The sequence below is a fragment of the Echinops telfairi genome, unplaced genomic scaffold, assembly GCF_000313985.2.
Source record: "Echinops telfairi isolate 266 unplaced genomic scaffold, ASM31398v2 ScPeMD7_31;HRSCAF=116, whole genome shotgun sequence".
Classification (NCBI taxonomy): Eukaryota; Metazoa; Chordata; class Mammalia; order Afrosoricida; family Tenrecidae; genus Echinops; species Echinops telfairi.
The window spans coordinates 23508803-23514487 of record NW_022103928.1 but is presented as its reverse complement, the minus strand read 5'-3'; the positions used below and the strand labels follow the sequence as shown (position 1 = coordinate 23514487).

General features: G+C 52.2%; 1 protein-coding gene across 2 annotated transcripts in view; it reads left to right on the top strand.

Annotated features, from left to right (window-relative positions):
• Nucleotides 1–5685, top strand: part of ABHD6 (abhydrolase domain containing 6, acylglycerol lipase) — an 84591-nt gene that overhangs the window by 32572 nt on the left and 46334 nt on the right. Inside the window, exon 1 of one of the 2 annotated variants that reach the window (XM_045289837.1) lies at nucleotides 3157–3261. The exons of the other annotated variant lie outside the window; for it this stretch is intronic. The gene's annotated coding sequence lies outside the window, so the exon portion shown is untranslated. Of the gene's footprint in view, nucleotides 1–3156; nucleotides 3262–5685 lie in introns of those variants that run through there. 2 annotated transcript variants of the gene reach the window in all.

The window sequence follows — 5685 nt, the reverse complement described above, 5'->3', positions numbered from 1 at the left end:
CCCTGCTGCTGGGGACAATGGACAGGCTCCTGTGGGCGGAGTTTGCATCCTACTGATAATGGTCTCTATCAGTTGGGCCAGGGCCAGGCCAAACCCGCTGTCCCCCCTCTTCCTATTGCATGTATGCCCCTAGACCACCCTCTCATTACTGTGTAACCTATAGTGCAGCCCCTTCCTGTGATGTATGTCTCTACCTGTAATTAGTGGGCTGGCATGCCCCCAAAAGGCATATAGGCATGGGTCAGCAATATAGAGCACTCGGACTCCTCGGACCTCTCTGACTCTCTGGCTCCCCTCTCTTCCCCTTCTCCCTGTTCCCTTACCCTCCTTCCCTTCCCCCTCTCTCCACGTGTACAGCCAAGCTGGGCTGAGGTGAGCAATGCTACCATGTAATGTATCTAACTGTTTTATTGTAATATCTCTCATGCTCATGATGACTTTATAGCTCTCATGCTCTCGATGACTTTAATATAATACTTATATATCTCAACCGTACAATTGTGCATTACTGAACCCAGAAATTGTACTTACTGAACTAGTAGAGAGTACTAGCGGTGGGGGCTGGTCCCCCACCTCCCTCTTTGACACTTTTAATTTAATACTACAGTACCAATACACTTGCTTGATACAGGGTGGCCTTAAGTAATACAGGTTTATTAAGTAATAAACCTCTTATTACTTAAAAACAAACCAGAGAAATAAAAGTGCAATGCAAAGTCTGCAAAGTACAATGCAGCAAAATGAATAGAATGCGCTCGTATCATTCTACCACACCACACTTCGTTTATCCGTTTATCTGCTGATAGACACTTTTGGCCATCATGACTCATGCTGCAGTGAGTGTTGGTGTATATGTATCTGGTTACTGTTGCTTGTTTTAATCCTTTGGGACATATACCTACAAGTGGAAGTAATGGGACCATATGGTAATTCTTCGAGGAATCACCAAACTATTTCCTACAGCTCTACCATTTTACTCTATCAGCCATCTCCCCATTTTCCCCCCTAAACAAAACCCCCCCAAAACCATTGCCATAGACTTGATGCCAATTCAAAATGATATTACCTAAGGTTTCTGGGACTCTAAATCTATATAGGAGCATTATTCAGCCTCATCTTTCCTGCACGAAGAGGATGGTGGGTTTGAACCTCAGACCTCCAGGCTAGCAGCCCATGTGCAACTCACAGAGCCACCAAGCTTTAATTATACCTCTCACTGCCATCGAGTCAACACTGACTCACAGCAACTCATAGCAATTTTCCTAGATTCATATTTCGTACATCCCATACACTGATTACTAATGAATGCTTACAGATGTTTCTTCTCATTTTGAGTTTGGCCACCTCAGCAGAAGAAGGACCCCAAAGTTTTGCTCCATCTCCATCATTAAACCGGACTCCAAGCTGATACCAAGGGATCAAATAGAAAGGACATGTTTAGAAAATGATGATGGCAACATATGTACAAATATGCTTGATACAATGGATGCATGGGATGTTAGAAGAACTGTAAGAGCCCCCAATAAAATGATTGTTCAAAACAAAACAAAAGGACTCCGCTTTGAGGCTGCTCTTCTCCAGTCAAGTGTTGAGTGCTTTTCAACGGGAGGAGCTCATTGCTGGCACTGTGTTATTTGACAATGTTGGCTATTCCCTTGGAAGTGGGCAATATAGTCCTCCTTCCAAGTCTATCTTATGTCAGGGGAACCAGCCCCTAACAAATCATCACAGGGCCAGCAGGCACAATTGTACAGTGATAATATGTAAAGATTATAGTAAATTCATAGAGAATAAGAAGGAGAAAAGAGAGAATGAAATAAAGGAGTCAAACATTTCATGGTAGCATGCTCATCTCAGCCCCACTTGGTGGTCCACGTGGGGATGTGGATGGTGGGAATTGCAGGAGAGAGAGGACGGGGGAGAGAGGACTGGGAGAGAAAGCTCTTTATTTCTAACCAAGGCTTATATATCTTTTGGGGGCGTGTAAAGTACCCTAATTATAGGTAAAGACATACGTCACAGGAAGGGGTTGTTCTATAAGTGATACAGTAATGAGAGGGGGGAGATCTAGGGGTATACATGCAATAGGAAGGGGAGGGATTGGGGATACACATGTGACAAGATGGGCAGATCTTAGAGTCAGGATGGCAGTCAAACTCTGGCTGTCACTGAGCAGGTTTGACCTGTTCTCTGGCTCTCCATGGAAACAATGACTATCCTTATCAGTAGGGTCTGAGCCCCACCTACAGTGGGCCTGACAGTATTCTGATGGCTGAATGCCTTCGGGGAGAATATCTCTAAGCATCTGACCTCCCACCAAGTGCTGGCAAACAGCCTCTAAGGTTTGGCATATCTTTGGGGGAGACAAAGGTAGGGGAAAGTCTGTTTACATCCGACAATCTTAAGACTCAAAGCTCCGTTGAAATCTGTCCACCGCGGGTGACCCTGCTACCAATTTGAAATAGCAGTGGCATCGCTCCCAGGATGCCAGCAACATACATGCAAGCTACCAGTCTGACGAACTGTCCGACGAGTGATGGTTTGGAGTTTTGGTGTGGGTCGATCCTGGCTTGGCGTCCAGTTCTGACCCTAGAGGCGGAGTACCAGGCAAGCCCCTGACCTCCCCAGCCTGCATTTCTTCTTGGAGTAAGGGAGCCACCGCCAAGTGAGGCCGTGCCGCTCCGAAAGCTGCTGGTTAGGGAGCTGTCTGCTGCCCGAGGAACCCGTGTCGCTCCCACAAGCTCTTTGTGGGCAGCGATCCTGTCTGGGTCACTTTGGGGTCTGCAACCATCAGCAGTGCCAGCCAGGCACACAGTAGGTGCTCAGCAAGGGAAGCCAGGCCCGATGACTTCCGGCCTCGCGCGGTCGCCCAGTGGCTCTGGGTTCCACTCCGCGAGCCCCGCCAGACGCACGCCGGGTTCGGTGGCGCAGGGCCGCGGGAGGTGGTTCTACCGGCCCGGCGCTGCGCCCGCAGCACTGCAGGTGCTCGCGCTCGGAGAGGGGCGCCTCGCCACAGGCCGCGGGAGTCAGGGTGTGCGGGCTACTACCCTGACCCTGAGCGGGTTCGCGCGGGGAGCAGGGGGCTCGGACAGCTTTTCCGTCGGAGGACGCAGAGCGTGTGAGCCGCGCCTTTAAGGCGCTGAGTCGAGCCGGCGCCCGGGTGGAGAGCGGCGCGGGCTGGAGCGCTGCGGCCGGACGGGAGCTGCCCGGTGGGCACTGGGCGCTGGGTTCGGGGGCATCCAGGTGGCGGAGTCCGTTCAGGTGAGCGCGGACGGGCGCGCGGTGTGCACTTAGGGAGCCCAAATGCGGGGGCGCCCACAATGGCCCCGTGACTTAGCCCCCCCCCCGCGCCCCCCACGACCTCGGGAGGCAGAGCTGCCTCACCCACACACACACACACACACACACACACACACACCCGGGAGCAGCGGAGGGGGGGGGGTGTAGGTGGGTCTGAGACCTGAGCCTCTCTTTCTACTCCATCACCCCACTTGGCTCCAGAGCCGGCGTGCTCTCTCCTGGAGCCTTGAGTGGATGTAGGTGGCTTTGCCCTCCTTTCTCTGCACTTCCCAGGTCCCGGCTGCTCGACATCCCAAACCCGGGGGCAGGGTGAGGATGGGTCTGGGACCTGCACCTACCTTCCTTTACGCAGTGCCAGCACTAGCTCCTATATGCTCCCAGCCCTCAGTGCCAGCGCGGGGTGTGTGTGTGTGTGTAGGGGGGGGGTTCTGTACCCACCCACCCCCCACCCCCCACTTTCTGGGGAATGACTTACCCCTCGCTTTCCCAGCGGACGTCACTTCCCAGGTCATCCGCCCCCATCCCATCCCAGACATCTACACACCCTGAGACCTCTCTGAGTCAACATTGCCTGTCCCCGGCAGCCTTTTGGGGGGGTGGGGGGGTGGCCCTCTCCCTAACCTCCCTGTATCCCCTCGTTCTGTGCCCTTCCCTCTGCCCTCCCAGAGTCGGGATGCTGGTCTAACCACTGACAGCCGGGTGCCGCCCCGCAACCTGGGCATCCCTGCCTACGCCGGCCCGCGCTTCCAGGCTGCTGATTGTGTAATGCTGGGCTGCAGGGCAGAGCACGTGCGAGACTCGTGCCCACGAGCCCGCAGACCAGTGGGGGAGGCTCATTGACAGAGGGAGGAAGCGGGGAAGGGGAGGGGGGCGGATGGTGAAGGATGCCACAGAGCCCAAGACTGTGCTCCAGGAATATGCATTCTGAGCCCCTTTCGTGCCCCTGGATGACTAAGAGGAGGAAACAGGAGCAGGGTACTCGAAAGCCAGCATTTTGCCTCACCCCTCTCCAGCTCAGAGATCCCCAGAGGTGCACTTCGCTCCGTTTTGGGTTAAAAATAGTTTAACAATTGAAGCTGAGATGGACTATGCAAGCAATAGGCGCCGGGCTGGTGTGCTAAGCACTTGAAGAACATCGCATGCCATCCTCCTCCCAACATGCCTGTGTGGTAATGCTTCTCGGACCATTTCTCTAAGGAAGAGTGTGAAGCTTCAGAGGTGTCCCTCTCCCCCCAAGAAAGGTGACTCCACAGGCCCTACTCTGGACCACTAGACTTCCTACACAATTGTAACTCACAATATAAGAAATCAGAAGGAACATAACGGATGTTCCCAGCACCACTGGGTGTTTTTCTCAATTAGGTTCTTGGGCTGGCAAGGGGTCCTTGGTATACCTTCTTCAATGAAACTTAGCCCTAGAGAGAGGGGCTTGATCCAGACCAGGCAGCTAAAAAGTACCAAGTCGAGGATGCAAAACAAGTCCTCAAATGGTGTTAGTTACTTCCTGGGCCGGCCTCTCTGTCCCAATCCCCTAAGCAGAGACCCCTCCCAGAGGCCCAGTCCCCCTCTCCTGTATCCTGGCTACTCCTTCTAACTCCCCGCTTTGCTGAACACCACATCCCTGGCTCTTCCCATGGCTGCTTTTGCTAAGGCTGTTTCCTTCCTCTGGAACTGCCTTTCCTGGAATCTCCAATGACTAACTCTCATGTATCCTTTAGGGCAGCGCAGGTCCCTGTTTCGGAACACTCTTCTGATTTCTCTCCTGGCCCCAACTTACCTGCTGAGACTACCTGCTAGCTATGTGATCATGAACTAGTTACCCAGCCTCTCTTGAGTCTGTTTCTCATAATAGTTTTAGAAGGCAGTGGTCAGACTTGAAAGTCAAAGAAAGTCCAGTGGTCAAAGAAAGTCCAGCACCCAGCTCATGGTAAGCACTCAACAATCACCAGTTCATGTTTTGAAGAGGAGCCATGGTGGGACTTGTGGATTCAGCATTGAGCTGCGAACTGCAGTTCAAACCGACTGGCTGGTCCAAGGCTGATAGAGGAGGCAATCTGCTCTCATAGAGTTGTACAGCCTTGGAAACCTTAGGGAGTGAGCAGTTTAACTCTGTCCTTTTCATAGGGCAGGGGTGGGGGACCTTTTTCTGCCAAGGACCATTTGGATATTTATAGCATCATTCATGGGCCATCCTGCTCAAATATCTAGTGAACTCAGCTCTAATGCGATGGCTGGAACTACTTCTCTTAGTGAGATGTGTGATGTTAATTGGTTTTGATGATTTCTTGGGCCTTGTATGACCTTTGGGCCGCATATTTCTCACACAAGCTATAGGTCATAAGTTCCCAAACTTATTTGGCCTACGGTTCCCTTTTTAAAAAAATT